Raw genomic sequence first — 17104 nt, forward strand, 5'->3', positions numbered from 1 at the left:
CAGCCCCTCTGTTTCAGCCCCTCTATTTCAGCCCCTCTGTTTCAGCCACTCTGTTTCATCCCATCTGTTTCTCGCCCTCTGTTTCTCACCCTCTGTTTCTCGCCCTCTGTTTCAGCCCCTCTGTTTTTTGCCCTCTGTTTCAGCCCCTCTGTTTCTCGCCCTCTGTTTCTCACCCTCTGTTTCTCGCCCTCTGTTTCAGCCCCTCTGTTTTTTGCCCTCTGTTTCAGCCCCTCTGTTTCTCGCCCTCTGTTTCAGCCCCTCTGTTTCTCGCCCTCTGTTTCAGCCCCTCTGTTTCTCGCCCTCTGTTTCAGCCCCTCTGTTTCAGCCCCTCTGTTTCAGTCCCATTGTTTCTCGCCCTCTGTTTCTCGCCCTCCGTTTCAGCCCCTCTGTTTCTCGCCCTCTGTTTCAGCCCCTCTGTTTCTCGCCCTCTGTTTCAGCTCCACTGTTTCAGCCTCTCTGTTTCAGCCCCTCTGTTTCTCGCATCTCTGATTCAGCCCCTCTGTTTCTTGCCCTCTGTTTCAGCCCCTCTGTTTCTCGCCCTCTGTTTCAGCCTCTCTGTTTCTCACCCTCTGTTTCATCCCCTCTGTTTCAGCCCCTCTGTTTCTCGCCCTCTGTTTCAGCCCCTCTGTTTCTCGCCCTCTGTTTCAGCCCCTCTGTTTCTCGCACTCTGTGTCAGCCCCTCTGATTAAGCCCCTCTGTTGCAGCCCCTCTGATTCAGCCCCTCTGTTTCAGCCCCTCTATTTCAGCCCCTCTGTTTCAGCCACTCTGTTTCATCCCATCTGTTTCTCGCCCTCTGTTTCTCACCCTCTGTTTCTCGCCCTCTGTTTCAGCCCCTCTGTTTTTTGCCCTCTGTTTCAGCCCCTCTGTTTCTCGCCCTCTGTTTCTCACCCTCTGTTTCTCGCCCTCTGTGTCAGCCCCTCTGTTCCAGCCCCACTGTGTCAGCCCCTCTGTTTCAGACCCTCTGTTTCTCGCGCTCTGTTTCAGCCCCTCTGTTTCTCGCCCTCTGTTTCAGCCCCTCTGTTTCTCGCCCTCTGTTTCAGCCCCTCTGATTCAGCCCCTCTGTTTCTCGCCCTCTGTTTCTCGCCCTCTTTTTCAGCCCCTCTGTTTCTTGCCCTCTGTTTCAGCCCCTCTGTTTCTCACCCTCTGTTTCAGCCCCTCTGTTTCTCACCCTCTGTTTCAGCCCCTCTGTTTCAGCCCCTCTGTTTCTCGCCCTCTGTTTCAGCCCCTCTGTTTCTCGCCCTCTGTTTCAGCCCCTCTGATTCAGCCCCTCTGTTTCTCGCCCTCTGTTTCTCGCCCTCTTTTTCAGCCCCTCTGTTTCTTGCCCTCTGTTTCAGCCCCTCTGTTTCAGCCCCTCTGTTTCAGCCCCTATGTTTCTCGCCCTCTGTTTCAGCCCCTCTGTTTCAGTCCCTCTGTTTCGCGCTCTCTGTTTCAGCCACTCTGTTTCAGCCCCTCTGTTTCTCGCCCTCTGTTTCAGCCTCTCTGTTTCTCGCCCTCTGTTTCAGCCCCTCTGTTTCAGCCCTTCTGTTTCAGTCCCTCTGTTTCTCGCCCTCTGTTTCTCGCCCTCTGTTTCAGCCCCTCTGTTTCTCGCCCTCTGTTTCAGTCCCTCTGTTTCTCGCCCTCTGTTTCAGCCCCTCTATTTCTCGCCCTCTGTTTCAGCGCCACTGTGTCAGCCCCTCTGTTTCAGCCCCTCTGTTTCTCGCCCTCTGTTTCAGCCCCTCTGTTTCAGCCCCTCTGTTTCTCGCCCTCTGTTTCAGCCCCTCTGTTTCTTGCCCTCTGTTTCAGCCCCTCTGTTTCAGCCCCTCTGTTTCAGCCCCTCTGTTTCAGCCCCTCTGTTTCGCGCCCTCTGTTTCAGCCCCTCTGTTTCTCGCGCTCTGTTTCAGCCCCACTGTTTCAGCCCCTCTGTTTCAGCCCCTCTGTTTCTCGCCCTCTGTTTCAGCCCCTCTGTTTCTTGCCCTCTGTTTCAGCCCCTCTGTTTCTCGCCCTCTGTTTCAGCCCCTCTGTTTCAGTCCCTCTGTTTCTCGCCCTCTGTTTCTCGCCCTCCGTTTCAGCCCCTCTGTTTCTCGCCCTCTGCTTCAGCCCCTCTGTTTCTCGCCCTCTGTTTCAGCTCCTCTGTTTCAGCCTCTCTGTTTCAGCCCCTCTGTTTCTCGCATCTCTGATTCAGCCCCTCTGTTTCTTGCCCTCAGTTTCAGCCCCTCTGTTTCTCGCCCTCTGTTTCAGCCTCTGTTTCTCGCCCTCTGTTTCAGCCCCTCTGTTTCAGCCCCTCTGTTTCTCGCCCTCTGTTTCAGCCCCTGTGTTTCTCGCCCTCTGTTTCAGCCCCTCTGTTTCTCGCACTCTGTGTCAGCCCCTCTGATTCAGCCACTCTGTTGCAGCCCCTCTGATTAACCCCTCTGTTTCAGCCCCTCTATTTCATCCCCTCTGTTTCAGCCCCTCTATTTCATCCCCTCTGTGTCAGCCCCTCTGATTCAGCCCCTCTGTTGCAGCCTCTCTGTTTCAGCCCCTCTGTTTCTCGCATCTCTGATTCAGCCCCTCTGTTTCTTGCCCTCTGTTTCAGCCCCTCTGTTTCAGCCCCTCTGTTTCTCGCCCTCTGTTTCAGCCCCTCTGTTTCTCGCCCTCTGTTTCAGCCCCTCTGTTTCTCGCACTCTGTGTCAGCCCCTCTGATTCAGCCCCTCTGTTGCAGCCCCTCTGATTCAGCCCCTCTGTTTCAGCCCCTCTGTTTCTCGCCCTCTGTTTCAGCCCCTCTGTTTCAGCCCTCTGTTTCAGTCCCTCTGTTTCTCGCCCTCTGTTTCTCGCCCTCTGTTTCAGCCCCTCTGTTTTTCGCCCTCTGTTTCAGCCCCTCTGTTTCTTGCCCTCTGTTTCAGCCCCTCTGTTTCAGCCCCTCTGTTTCAGCCCCTCTGTTTCTCGCCCTCTGTTTTATCCCCTCTGTTTCTTGCCCTCTGTTTCAGCCCCTCTGTTTCTCGCACTCCGTTTCAGCCCCTCTGTTTCAGCCCCTCTGTTTCAGCCCCTCTGTTTCTCGCCCTCTGTTTCAGCCCCTCTATTTCTCGCCCTCTGTTTCAGCCCCTCTGTTTCAACCCCACTGTTTCAGCCCCTCTGTTTCAGCCCCTCTGTTTCTCGCCCTCTGTTTCAGCCCTCTGTTTCTCGCCCTCTGTTTCAGCCCCTCTGTTTCTCCCCCTCTGTTTCAGCCCCTCTGTTTCAGCCCCTCTGTTTCAGTCCCTCTGTTTCTCGCCCTCTGTTTCTCGCCCTCCGTTTCAGCCCCTCTGTTTCTCGCCCTCTGTTTCAGCCCCTCTGTTTCTCGCCCTCTGTTTCAGCTCCTCTGTTTCAGCCTCTCTGTTTCAGCCCCATCTGTTTCTCGCATCTCTGTTTCAGCCCCTCTGTTTCTCGCCCTCTGTTTCAGCCTCTCTGTTTCTCGCCCTCTGTTTCAGCCCCTCTGTTTCAGCCCCTCTGTTTCTCGCCCTCTGTTTCAGCCTCTCTGTTTCTCGCCCTCTGTTTCAGCCCCTCTGTTTCTCGCACTCTGTGTCAGCCCCTCTGATTCAGCCCCTCTGTTGCAGCCCCTCTGATTCAGCCCCTCTGTTTCAGCCCCTCTATTTCAGCCCCTCTGTTTCAGCCACTCTGTTTCATCCCATCTGTTTCTCGCCCTCTGTTTCTCACCATCTGTTTCTCGCCCTCTGTTTCAGCCCCTCTGTTTTTTGCCCTCTGTTTCAGCCCCTCTGTTTCTCGCCCTCTGTTTCTCACCCTCTGTTTCTCGCCCTCTGTTTCAGCCCCTCTGTTTTTTGCCCTCTGTTTCAGCCCCTCTGTTTCTCGCCCTCTGTTTCAGCCCCTCTGTTTCTCGCCCTCTGTTTCAGCCCCTCTGTTTCTCGCCCTCTGTTTCAGCCCCTCTGTTTCAGCCCCTCTGTTTCAGTCCCATTGTTTCTCGCCCTCTGTTTCTCGCCCTCCGTTTCAGCCCCTCTGTTTCTCGCCCTCTGTTTCAGCCCCACTGTTTCTCGCCCTCTGTTTCAGCTCCACTGTTTCAGCCTCTCTGTTTCAGCCCCTCTGTTTCTCGCATCTCTGATTCAGCCCCTCTGTTTCTTGCCCTCTGTTTCAGCCCCTCTGTTTCTCGCCCTCTGTTTCAGCCTCTCTGTTTCTCACCCTCTGTTTCATCCCCTCTGTTTCAGCCCCTCTGTTTCTCGCCCTCTGTTTCAGCCCCTCTGTTTCTCGCCCTCTGTTTCAGCCCCTCTGTTTCTCGCACTCTGTGTCAGCCCCTCTGATTAAGCCCCTCTGTTGCAGCCCCTCTGATTCAGCCCCTCTGTTTCAGCCCCTCTATTTCAGCCCCTCTGTTTCAGCCACTCTGTTTCATCCCATCTGTTTCTCGCCCTCTGTTTCTCACCCTCTGTTTCTCGCCCTCTGTTTCAGCCCCTCTGTTTTTTGCCCTCTGTTTCAGCCCCTCTGTTTCTCGCCCTCTGTTTCTCACCCTCTGTTTCTCGCCCTCTGTGTCAGCCCCTCTGTTCCAGCCCCACTGTGTCAGCCCCTCTGTTTCAGACCCTCTGTTTCTCGCGCTCTGTTTCAGCCCCTCTGTTTCTCGCCCTCTGTTTCAGCCCCTCTGTTTCTCGCCCTCTGTTTCAGCCCCTCTGATTCAGCCCCTCTGTTTCTCGCCCTCTGTTTCTCGCCCTCTTTTTCAGCCCCTCTGTTTCTTGCCCTCTGTTTCAGCCCCTCTGTTTCTCACCCTCTGTTTCAGCCCCTCTGTTTCTCACCCTCTGTTTCAGCCCCTCTGTTTCAGCCCCTCTGTTTCTCGCCCTCTGTTTCAGCCCCTCTGTTTCTCGCCCTCTGTTTCAGCCCCTCTGATTCAGCCCCTCTGTTTCTCGCCCTCTGTTTCTCGCCCTCTTTTTCAGCCCCTCTGTTTCTTGCCCTCTGTTTCAGCCCCTCTGTTTCAGCCCCTCTGTTTCAGCCCCTATGTTTCTCGCCCTCTGTTTCAGCCCCTCTGTTTCAGTCCCTCTGTTTCGCGCTCTCTGTTTCAGCCACTCTGTTTCAGCCCCTCTGTTTCTCGCCCTCTGTTTCAGCCTCTCTGTTTCTCGCCCTCTGTTTCAGCCCCTCTGTTTCAGCCCTTCTGTTTCAGTCCCTCTGTTTCTCGCCCTCTGTTTCTCGCCCTCTGTTTCAGCCCCTCTGTTTCTCGCCCTCTGTTTCAGTCCCTCTGTTTCTCGCCCTCTGTTTCAGCCCCTCTATTTCTCGCCCTCTGTTTCAGCGCCACTGTGTCAGCCCCTCTGTTTCAGCCCCTCTGTTTCTCGCCCTCTGTTTCAGCCCCTCTGTTTCAGCCCCTCTGTTTCTCGCCCTCTGTTTCAGCCCCTCTGTTTCTTGCCCTCTGTTTCAGCCCCTCTGTTTCAGCCCCTCTGTTTCAGCCCCTCTGTTTCAGCCCCTCTGTTTCGCGCCCTCTGTTTCAGCCCCTCTGTTTCTCGCGCTCTGTTTCAGCCCCACTGTTTCAGCCCCTCTGTTTCAGCCCCTCTGTTTCTCGCCCTCTGTTTCAGCCCCTCTGTTTCTTGCCCTCTGTTTCAGCCCCTCTGTTTCTCGCCCTCTGTTTCAGCCCCTCTGTTTCAGTCCCTCTGTTTCTCGCCCTCTGTTTCTCGCCCTCCGTTTCAGCCCCTCTGTTTCTCGCCCTCTGCTTCAGCCCCTCTGTTTCTCGCCCTCTGTTTCAGCTCCTCTGTTTCAGCCTCTCTGTTTCAGCCCCTCTGTTTCTCGCATCTCTGATTCAGCCCCTCTGTTTCTTGCCCTCAGTTTCAGCCCCTCTGTTTCTCGCCCTCTGTTTCAGCCTCTGTTTCTCGCCCTCTGTTTCAGCCCCTCTGTTTCAGCCCCTCTGTTTCTCGCCCTCTGTTTCAGCCCCTGTGTTTCTCGCCCTCTGTTTCAGCCCCTCTGTTTCTCGCACTCTGTGTCAGCCCCTCTGATTCATCCACTCTGTTGCAGCCCCTCTGATTAACCCCTCTGTTTCAGCCCCTCTATTTCATCCCCTCTGTTTCAGCCCCTCTATTTCATCCCCTCTGTGTCAGCCCCTCTGATTCAGCCCCTCTGTTGCAGCCTCTCTGTTTCAGCCCCTCTGTTTCTCGCATCTCTGATTCAGCCCCTCTGTTTCTTGCCCTCTGTTTCAGCCCCTCTGTTTCAGCCCCTCTGTTTCTCGCCCTCTGTTTCAGCCCCTCTGTTTCTCGCCCTCTGTTTCAGCCCCTCTGTTTCTCGCACTCTGTGTCAGCCCCTCTGATTCAGCCCCTCTGTTGCAGCCCCTCTGATTCAGCCCCTCTGTTTCAGCCCCTCTGTTTCTCGCCCTCTGTTTCAGCCCCTCTGTTTCAGCCCCTCTGTTTCAGTCCCTCTGTTTCTCGCCCTCTGTTTCTCGCCCTCTGTTTCAGCCCCTCTGTTTTTCGCCCTCTGTTTCAGCCCCTCTGTTTCTTGCCCTCTGTTTCAGCCCCTCTGTTTCAGCCCCTCTGTTTCAGCCCCTCTGTTTCTCGCCCTCTGTTTTATCCCCTCTGTTTCTTGCCCTCTGTTTCAGCCCCTCTGTTTCTCGCACTCCGTTTCAGCCCCTCTGTTTCAGCCCCTCTGTTTCAGCCCCTCTGTTTCTCGCCCTCTGTTTCAGCCCCTCTATTTCTCGCCCTCTGTTTCAGCCCCTCTGTTTCAGCCCCACTGTTTCAGCCCCTCTGTTTCAGCCCCTCTGTTTCTCGCCCTCTGTTTCAGCCCTCTGTTTCTCGCCCTCTGTTTCAGCCCCTCTGTTTCTCCCCCTCTGTTTCAGCCCCTCTGTTTCAGCCCCTCTGTTTCAGTCCCTCTGTTTCTCGCCCTCTGTTTCTCGCCCTCCGTTTCAGCCCCTCTGTTTCTCGCCCTCTGTTTCAGCCCCTCTGTTTCTCGCCCTCTGTTTCAGCTCCTCTGTTTCAGCCTCTCTGTTTCAGCCCCATCTGTTTCTCGCATCTCTGTTTCAGCCCCTCTGTTTCTCGCCCTCTGTTTCAGCCTCTCTGTTTCTCGCCCTCTGTTTCAGCCCCTCTGTTTCAGCCCCTCTGTTTCTCGCCCTCTGTTTCAGCCTCTCTGTTTCTCGCCCTCTGTTTCAGCCCCTCTGTTTCTCGCACTCTGTGTCAGCCCCTCTGATTCAGCCCCTCTGTTGCAGCCCCTCTGATTCAGCCCCTCTGTTTCAGCCCCTCTATTTCAGCCCCTCTGTTTCAGCCACTCTGTTTCATCCCATCTGTTTCTCGCCCTCTGTTTCTCACCCTCTGTTTCTCGCCCTCTGTTTCAGCCCCTCTGTTTTTTGCCCTCTGTTTCAGCCCCTCTGTTTCTCGCCCTCTGTTTCTCACCCTCTGTTTCTCGCCCTCTGTTTCAGCCCCTCTGTTTTTTGCCCTCTGTTTCAGCCCCTCTGTTTCTCGCCCTCTGTTTCAGCCCCTCTGTTTCTCGCCCTCTGTTTCAGCCCCTCTGTTTCTCGCCCTCTGTTTCAGCCCCTCTGTTTCAGCCCCTCTGTTTCAGTCCCATTGTTTCTCGCCCTCTGTTTCTCGCCCTCCGTTTCAGCCCCTCTGTTTCTCGCCCTCTGTTTCAGCCCCTCTGTTTCTCGCCCTCTGTTTCAGCTCCACTGTTTCAGCCTCTCTGTTTCAGCCCCTCTGTTTCTCGCATCTCTGATTCAGCCCCTCTGTTTCTTGCCCTCTGTTTCAGCCCCTCTGTTTCTCGCCCTCTGTTTCAGCCTCTCTGTTTCTCGCCCTCTGTTTCATCCCCTCTGTTTCAGCCCCTCTGTTTCTCGCCCTCTGTTTCAGCCCCTCTGTTTCTCGCCCTCTGTTTCAGCCCCTCTGTTTCTCGCACTCTGTGTCAGCCCCTCTGATTAAGCCCCTCTGTTGCAGCCCCTCTGATTCAGCCCCTCTGTTTCAGCCCCTCTATTTCAGCCCCTCTGCTTCAGCCACTCTGTTTCATCCCATCTGTTTCTCGCCCTCTGTTTCTCACCCTCTGTTTCTCGCCCTCTGTTTCAGCCCCTCTGTTTTTTGCCCTCTGTTTCAGCCCCTCTGTTTCTCGCCCTCTGTTTCTCACCCTCTGTTTCTCGCCCTCTGTGTCAGCCCCTCTGTTCCAGCCCCACTGTGTCAGCCCCTCTGTTTCAGACCCTCTGTTTCTCGCGCTCTGTTTCAGCCCTTCTGTTTCTCGCCCTCTGTTTCAGCCCCTCTGTTTCTCGCCCTCTGTTTCAGCCCCTCTGATTCAGCCCCTCTGTTTCTCGCCCTCTGTTTCTCGCCCTCTTTTTCAGCCCCTCTGTTTCTTGCCCTCTGTTTCAGCCCCTCTGTTTCTCACCCTCTGTTTCAGCCCCTCTGTTTCTCACCCTCTGTTTCAGCCCCTCTGTTTCAGCCCCTCTGTTTCTCGCCCTCTGTTTCAGCCCCTCTGTTTCTCGCCCTCTGTTTCAGCCCCTCTGATTCAGCCCCTCTGTTTCTCGCCCTCTGTTTCTCGCCCTCTTTTTCAGCCCCTCTGTTTCTTGCCCTCTGTTTCAGCCCCTCTGTTTCAGCCCCTCTGTTTCTCGCCCTCTGTTTCAGCCCCTCTGTTTCTCGCCCTCTGTTTCTCGCCCTCTGTTTCAGCCCCTCTGTTTCAGTCCCTCTGTTTCTAGCCCTCTGTTTCTCGCCCTCTGTTTCAGCCCCTCTGTTTCTCGCCCTCTGTTTCAGACACTCTGTTTCAGCCCCTCTGTTTCAGCCCCTCTGTTTCAGCCCCTCTGTTTCTCGCCCTCTGTTTCAGCCCCTCTGTTTCTTGCCCTCTGTTTCAGCCCCTCTGTTTCTCGCCCTCTGTTTCAGCCCCTCTGTTTCAGTCCCTCTGTTTCTCGCCCTCTGTTTCTCGCCCTCTGTTTCAGCCCCTGTTTCTCGCCCTCTGCTTCAGCCCCTCTGTTTCAGCCCCACTGTGTCAGCCCCACTGTTTCAGACCCTCTGTTTATCGCCCTCTGTTTCAGCCCCTCTGTTTCTCGCCCTCTGTTTCAGCCCCTCTGTTTCTCGCCCTCTGTTTCAGCATCTCTGTTTCAGCCCCTCCGTTTCAGTCCCTCTGTTTCTGGCCCTCTGTTTCTCGCCCTCTGTTTCAGCACCTCTGTTTCTCGCCCTCTGTTTCAGCCCCTCTGTTTCAGCCCCTCTGTTTCAGCCATTCCGTTTCTCGCCCTCTGTTTCAGCCACTCTGTTTCTCGCCGTCTGTTTCAGCCCCTCTGTTTCTCGCCCTCTGTTTCAGCCCCTCTGTTTCTCGCCCTCTGTTTCAGCATCTCTGTTTCAGCCCCTCTGTTTCAGTCCCTCTGTTTCTGGCCCTCTGTTTCTCTCCCTCTGTTTCAGCCCCTCTGTTTCTCGCCCTCTGTTTCAGCCCCTCTGTTTCAGCCCCTCTGTTTCAGCCCCTCCGTTTCTCGCCCTCTGTTTCAGCCACTCTGTTTCTCGCCGTCTGTTTCAGCCCCTCTGTTTCTCGCCCTCTGTTTCAGTCCCTCTGTTTCGCGCTCTCTGTTTCAGCCACTCTGTTTCAGCCCCTCTGTTTCTCGCCCTCTGTTTCAGCCTCTCTGTTTCTCGCCCTCTGTTTCAGCCCCTCTGTTTCAGCCCTTCTGTTTCAGTCCCTCTGTTTCTCGCCCTCTGTTTCTCGCCCTCTGTTTCAGCCCCTCTGTTTCTCGCCCTCTGTTTCAGTCCCTCTGTTTCTCGCCCTCTGTTTCAGCCCCTCTATTTCTCGCCCTCTGTTTCAGCCCCTCTGTTTCAGCCCCACTGTGTCAGCCCCTCTGTTTCAGCCCCTCTGTTTCTCGCCCTCTGTTTCAGCCCCTCTGTTTCAGCCCCTCTGTTTCTCGTCCTCTGTTTCAGCCCCTCTGTTTCTTGCCCTCTGTTTCAGCCCCTCTGTTTCAGCCCCTCTGTTTCAGCCCCTCTGTTTCAGCCCCTCTGTTTCGCGCCCTCTGTTTCAGCCCCTCTGTTTCTCGCGCTCTGTTTCAGCCCCACTGTTTCAGCCCCTCTGTTTCAGCCCCTCTGTTTCTCGCCCTCTGTTTCAGCCCCTCTGTTTCTTGCCCTCTGTTTCAGCCCCTCTGTTTCTCGCCCTCTGTTTCAGCCCCTCTGTTTCAGTCCCTCTGTTTCTCGCCCTCTGTTTCTCGCCCTCCGTTTCAGCCCCTCTGTTTCTCGCCCTCTGCTTCAGCCCCTCTGTTTCTCACCCTCTGTTTCTCGCCCTCTGTTTCAGCCCCTCTGTTTCTCGCCCTCTGTTTCAGCCCCTCTGTTTCACCCCCTCTGTTTCAGTCCCTCTGTTTCTCGCCCTCTGCTTCAGCCACTCTGTTTCAGCCCCTCTGTTTCTCGCCCTCTGTTTCAGCCCCTCTGTTTCTCGCCCTCTGTTTCAGCCCCTCTGTTTCACCCCCTCTGTTTCAGTCCCTCTGTTTCTCGCCCTCTGTTTCTCGCCCTCTGTTTCAGCACCTCTGTTTCTCACCCTCTTTTTCAGTCCCTCTGTTTCTCGCCCTCTGTTTCAGCCACTCTATTTTTCGCCCTCTGTTTCAGCCCCTCTGTTTCAGCCCCACTGTGTCAGCCCCACTGTTTCAGACCCTCTGTTTCAGCCCCACTGTGTCAGCCCCTCTGTTTCAGCCCCTCTGTTTCTCGCCCTCTGTTTCAGCCCCTCTGTTTCTCGCCCTCTGTTTCAGCCACTCTGTTTCAGCCCCTCTGTTTCAGCCACTCTGTTTCAGCCCCTCTGTTTCTCGCCCTCTGTTTCAGCCCCACTGTTTCAGCCCCTCTGTTTCAGCCCCTCTGTTTCTCGCCCTCTGTTTCAGCCTGTCTGTTTCAGCCCCTCTGTTTCTCGCCCTCTGATTCAGCCCCTCTCTTTCAGCCCCTCTGTTTCAGTCCCTCTGTTTCTCGCCCTCTGTTTCTCACCCTCTGTTTCAGCCCCTCTGTTTCTCGCCCTGTGTTTCAGTCCCTCTGTTTCTCGCCCTCTGTTTCAGCCCCTCTATTTCTCGCCCTCTGTTTCAGCCCCTCTGTTTCAGTCCCACTGTGTCAGCCCCTCTGTTTCAGACCCTCTGTTTCTCGCCCTCTGTTTCAGCCCCTCTGTTTCTCGCCCTCTGTTTCTCACCCTCTGTTTCTCGCCCTCTGTTTCAGCCCCTCTGTTTTTTGCCCTCTGTTTCAGCCCGTCTGTTTCAGCCCCTCTGTTTCAGCCCCTCTGTTTCTCGCCCTCTGTTTCAGCCCCTCTGTTTCTCGCCCTCTGTTTCAGCCCCTCTGTTTCAGCCCCACTGTGTCAGCCCCACTGTTTCAGACCCTCTGTTTCAGCCCCACTGTGTCAGCCCCTCTGTTTCAGCCCCTCTGTTTCTCGCCCTCTGTTTCAGCCCCTCTGTTTCTCGCCCTCTGTTTCAGCCACTCTGTTTCAGCCCCTCTGTTTCAGCCACTCTGTTTCAGCCCCTCTGTTTCTCGCCCTCTGTTTCAGCCCCACTGTTTCAGCCCCTCTGTTTCAGCCCCTCTGTTTCTCGCCCTCTGTTTCAGCCTGTCTGTTTCAGCCCCTCTGTTTCTCGCCCTCTGATTCAGCCCCTCTCTTTTAGCCCCTCTGTTTCAGTCCCTCTGTTTCTCGCCCTCTGTTTCTCACCCTCTGTTTCAGCCCCTCTGTTTCTCGCCCTGTGTTTCAGTCCCTCTGTTTCTCGCCCTCTGTTTCAGCCCCTCTATTTCTCGCCCTCTGTTTCAGCCCCTCTGTTTCAGTCCCACTGTGTCAGCCCCTCTGTTTCAGACCCTCTGTTTCTCGCCCTCTGTTTCAGCCCCTCTGTTTCTCGCCCTCTGTTTCTCACCCTCTGTTTCTCGCCCTCTGTTTCAGCCCCTCTGTTTTTTGCCCTCTGTTTCAGCCCGTCTGTTTCAGCCCCTCTGTTTCAGCCCCTCTGTTTCTCGCCCTCTGTTTCAGCCCCTCTGTTTCTCGCCCTCTGTTTCAGTCCCTCCGTTTCTCGCCCTCTGTTTCAGCCCCTCTGTTTCTCGCCCTCTGTTACAGCCCCTCTGTATCTCACCCTCTGTTTCAGTCCCTCTGTTTTGCGCTCTCTGTTTCAGCCCCTCTGTTTCAGTCCCTCTGTTTCTCACCCTCTGTTTCAGCCCCTCTATTTTAGCCCCTCTGTTTCAGTCCCTCTGTTTCTCGCCCTCTGTTTCTCGCCCTCTGTTTCAGCCCCTCTGTTTCAGACCCTCTGATTCAGCCCCTCTGTTTCAGCCCCTCTGAATCAGCCCCTTTGATTCAGCCCCTCTGTTTCAGCCCCTCTGTTTCAGCCCCTCTGTTTCTCGCCCTCTGTTTCTGCCCCTCTGTTTCAGCCCCACTGTGTCAGCCCCTCTGTTTCAGCCCCTCTACTTCTCGCCCTCTGTTACAGCCCCTCTGTTTCAGCCCCACTGTGTCAGCCCCTCTGTTTCAGCCCCTCTGTTTCTCGCCCTCTGTTTCAGCCCCTCTGTTTCTCGGCCTCTGTTTCAGTCCCTCTGTTTCTCGCCCTCTGTTTCAGCCCCTCTGTTTCAGCCCCTCTGTTTCAGTCCCTCTGTTTCTCGCCCTCTGTTTCTCGCCCTCTGTTTCAGCCCCTCTGTTTCTCGCCCTCTGTTTCAGCCCCTCTGTTTCTCACCCTCTGTTTCAGCCCCTCTGTTTCAGCTCCTCTGTTTCAGCCCCTCTGTTTCAGCCCCTCTGTTTCTCGCCCTCTGTTTCAGCCCCTCTGTTTCTTGCCCTCTGTTTCAGCCCCTCTGTTTCTCGCCCTCTGTTTCAGCGTCTCTGTTTCAGCCCCTCTGTTTCTCGCCCTCTTTTTCAGCACCTCTGTTTCTCGCCCTCTGTTTCAGCCCCTCTGTTTCAGCCCCTCTGTTTCAGTCCCTCTGTTTCTCGCCCTCTGTTTCTCGCCCTCTGTTTCAGCCCCTCTGTTTCTCGCCCTCTGTTTCAGTCCCTCTGTTTCTCGCCCTCTGTTTCAGCCCCTCTATTTCTCGCCCTCTGTTTCAGCTCCTCTGTTTCAGCCCCACTGTGTCAGCCCCTCTGTTTCAGACCCTCTGTTTCTCGCGTTCTGTTTCAGCCCCTCTGTTTCTTGCCCTCTGTTTCAGCCCCTCTGTTTCTCACCCTCTGTTTCAGCCCCTCTGTTTCTCACCCTCTGTTTCAGCCCCTCTGTTTCAGCCCCTCTGTTTCAGACCCTCTGTTTCTCGCCCTCGGTTTCAGCCCTTCTGATTCAGCCCCTCTGTTTCTCGCCCTCTGTTTCTCGCCCTCTTTTTCAACCCCTCTGTTTCTTGCCCTCTGTTTCAGCCCCTCTGTTTCACCCCCTTGGTTTCAGCCCCTCTGTTTCTCGCCCTCTGTTTCAGCCCCTCTGTTTCTCGCCCTCTGTTTCTCGCCCTCTGTTTCAGTCCCTCTGTTTCTCGTCCTCTGTTTCTCGCCCTCTGTTTCAGCCCCTCTGTTTCTCGCCCTCTGTTTCAGACCCTCTGTTTCAGCCCCTCTGTTTCAGCCCCTCTGTTTCTCGCCCTCTGTTTCAGCCCCTCTGTTTCAGCCCCTCTGTTTCAGCCCCTCTGTTTCTCGCCCTCTGTTTCAGCCCCTCTGTTTCAGCCCCTCTGTTTCAGTCCCTCTGTTTCTCGCCCTCTGTTTCTCGCCCTCTGTTTCAGCCCCTCTGTTTCTCGCCCTCTGTTTCAGTCCCTCTGTTTCTCGCCCTCTGTTTCAGCCCCTCTATTTCTCGCCCTCTGTTTCAGCCCCTCTGTTTCAGCCCCACTGTGTCAGCCCCTCTGTTTCAGACCCTCTGTTTCTCGCGTTCTGTTTCAGCCCCTCTGTTTCTCGCCCTCTGTTTCAGCCCCTCTGTTTCTCGCCCTCTGATTCTCGCCCTCTTTTTCAGCCCCTCTGTTTCTCGCCCTCTGTTTCAGTCCCTCTGTTTCTCGCCCTCTGTTTCAGCCCCTCTATTTTTCGCCCTCTGTTTCAGCCCCTCTGTTTCAGCCCCACTGTGTCAGCCCCTCTGTTTCAGCCCCTCTGTTTCTCGCCCTCTGTTTCAGCCCCTCTGTTTCTCGCCCTCTGTTTCAGCCTGTCTGTTTCAGCCCCTCTGTTTCTCGCCCTCTGATTCAGCCCCTCTGTTTCAGCCCCTCTGTTTCAGTCCCTCTGTTTCTCGCCCTCTGTTTCTCACCCTCTGTTTCAGCCCCTCTGTTTCTCGCCCTCTGTTTCAGTCCCTCTGTTTCTCGCCCTCTGTTTCAGCCCCTCTATTTCTCGCCCTCTGTTTCAGCCCCTCTGTTGCAGCCCCACTGTGTCAGCCCCTCTGTTTCAGCCCCTCTGTTTCTCGCCCTCTGTTTCAGCCCCTCTGTTTCTCGCCCTCTGTTTCAGCCTGTCTGTTTCAGCCCCTCTGCTTCAGTCACTCTGTTTCTCGACCTCTGTTTCAGTCCCTCTGTTTCTCGCCCTCTGTTTCAGCCTCTCTATTTCTCGCACTCTGTTTCAGCCCATCTGTTTCAGCCCCACTGTGTCAGCCCCTCTGTTTCAGACCCTCTGTTTCTCGCCCTCTGTTTCAGCCCCTCTGTTTCTCGCCCTCTGTTTCAGCCCCTCTGTTTCTCGTCCTCTGTTTCAGCCCCTCTGTTTCAGCCCCTCTGTTTCAGTCCCTCTGTTTCTCGCCCTCTGTTTCTCGCCCTCTGTTTCAGCCCCTCTGTTTCTCGCCCTCTGTTTCAGCCCCTCTGTTTCTCGCCCTCTGTTTCAGCCCCTCTGTTTCAGCCCCTCTGTTTCAGCCCCTCCGTTTCTCGCCCTCTGTTTCAGCCCCTCTGTTTCTCGCCCTCTGTTACAGCCCCTCTGTTTCTCACCCTCTGTTTCAGTCCCTCTGTTTCGCGCTCTCTGTTTCAGCCCCTCTGTTTCACTCCCTCTGTTTCTCGCCCTCTGTTTCTGCCCGTCTGTTTCACGCCCTCTGTTTCAGCCCCTCTGTTTCTCGCCCTCTGTTTCAGCCCCTCTGTTTCTCGCCCTCTGTTTCAGCCCCTCTGTTTCAGCCCCTCTGTTTCTTGCCCTCTGTTTCAGCCCCTCTGTTTCTCGCCCTCTGTTTCAGCCCCTCTGTTTCTCGCCCTCTGTTTCAGCCCCTCTGTTTCTCACCCTCTGTTTCAGTCCCTCTGTTTCGCGCTCTCTGTTTCAGCCCCTCTGTTTCAGTCCCTCTGTTTCGTGCCCTCTGTTTCTGCCCGTCTGTTTCTCACCCTCTGTTTCAGCCCCTCTGTTTCTCGCCCTCTGTTTCAGCACCTCTGTTTCTCGCCCTCTGTTTCAGACCCTCTGTTTCAGCCCCTCTGTTTCAGCCCCTCTGAATCAGCCCCTCTGATTCAGCCCCTCTGTTTCAGCCCCTCTGTTTCAGCCCCTCTGTTTCTCGCCCTCTGTTTCAGCCCCTCTGTTTCAGCCCCACTGTGTCAGCCCTTCTGTTTCAGCGCCTCTATTTCTCGCCCTCTGTTTCAGCCCCTCTGTTTCAGCCACACTGTGTCAGCCCCTCTGTTTCTCGCCCTCTGTTTCAGCCCCTCTGTTTCAGCCCCTCTGATTCAGCCCCTCTGTTTCTCGCCCTCTGTTTCAGCCCCTCTGTTTCGGCCCCTCTGTTTCTCGCCCTCTGTTTCAGCCCCTCTGTTTCTCGTCCTCTGTTTCTTGCCCTCTGTTTCAGCCCCTCTGTTTCTCGCCCTCTGTTTCAGCCCCTCTGTTTCTCGCTCTCTGTTTCAGCCCCTCTGTTACTCGCCCTCTGTTTCAGTCCCTCTGTTTCGCGCTCTCTGTTCCAGCCCCTCTGTTTCAGTCCCTCTGTTTCTCGCCCTCTGTTTCTGCACGTCTGTTTCTCGCCCTCTGTTTCAGCCCCTCTGTTTCTCGCCCTCTGTTTCAGCCCCTCTGATTCAGCCCCTCTGTTTCAGCCCCTCTGAATCAGCCCATCTGATTCAGCCCCTCTGTTTCAGCCCCTGTGTTTCAGCCCCTCTATTTCATCCCCTCTGTTTCTCGCCCTCTGTTTCTCACCCTCTGCTTCTCGCCCTCTGTTTCAGCCCCTCTGTTTCTCGCCCTCTGTTTCAGCCCCTCTGTTTCTTGCCCGCTGTTTCAGCCCCTCTGTTTCTCGCCCTCTGTTTCAGCCTATCTGTTTGAGCCCCTCTGTTTCAGCCCCTCTGTTTCTCGCCCTCTGTTTCATCCCCTCTGTTTCTCGCCCTCTGTTTCAGCCCCTCTGTTTCAGCCCCTCTGTTTCAGTCCCTCTGTTTCTCGCCCTCTGTTTCTCGCCCTCTGTTTCAGCCCCTCTGTTTCTCGCCCTCTGTTTCAGTCCCTCTGTTTCTCGCCCTCTGTTTCAGCCCCTCTATTTTTCGCCCTCTGTTTCAGCCCCTCTGTTTCAGCCCCACTGTGTCAGCCCCTCTGTTTCAGCCCCTCTGTTTCTCGCCCTCTGTTTCAGCCCCTCTGTTTCTCGCCCTCTGTTTCAGCCTGTCTGTTTCAGCCCCTCTGTTTCTCGCCCTCTGATTCAGCCCCTCTGTTTCAGCCCCTCTGTTTCAGTCCCTCTGTTTCTCGCCCTCTGTTTCTCACCCTCTGTTTCAGCCCCTCTGTTTCTCGCCCTCTGTTTCAGTCCCTCTGTTTCTCGCCCTCTGTTTCAGCCCCTCTATTTCTCGCCCTCTGTTTCAGCCCCTCTGTTGCAGCCCCACTGTGTCAGCCCCTCTGTTTCAGACCCTCTGTTTCTCGCCCTCTGTTTCAGCCCCTCTGTTTCTCGCCCTCTGTTTCAGCCCCTCTGTTTCTCGTCCTCTGTTTCAGCCCCTCTGTTTCAGCCCCTCTGTTTCAGTCCCTCTGTTTCTCGCCCTCTGTTTCTCGCCCTCTGTTTCAGCCCCTCTGTTTCTCGCCCTCTGTTTCAGCCCCTGTTTCTCGCCCTCTGTTTCAGCCCCTCTGTTTCAGCCCCTCTGTTTCAGCCCCTCTGTTTCTCGCCCTCTGTTTCAGTCCCTCTGTTTCTCGCCCTCTGTTACAGCCCCTCTGTATCTCACCCTCTGTTTCAGTCCCTCTGTTTCGCGCTCTCTGTTTCAGCCCCTCTGTTTCAGTCCCTCTGTTTCTCACCCTCTGTTTCTGCCCGTCTGTTTCTCGCCCAATGTTTCAGCCCCTCTGTTTCTCGCCCTCTGTTTCAGCCCCTCTGTTTCTCGCCCTCTGTTTCAGACCCTCTGATTCAGCCCCTCTGTTTCAGCCCCTCTGAATCAGCCCCTTTGATTCAGCACCTCTGTTTCAGTCCCTCTGTTTAAGCCCCTCTGTTTCTCGCCCTCTGTTTCTGCCCCTCTGT

The sequence above is a fragment of the Chiloscyllium punctatum genome, chromosome 25 (genome assembly GCF_047496795.1).
Source record: "Chiloscyllium punctatum isolate Juve2018m chromosome 25, sChiPun1.3, whole genome shotgun sequence".
In the NCBI taxonomy this organism is placed as follows: domain Eukaryota; kingdom Metazoa; phylum Chordata; class Chondrichthyes; order Orectolobiformes; family Hemiscylliidae; genus Chiloscyllium; species Chiloscyllium punctatum.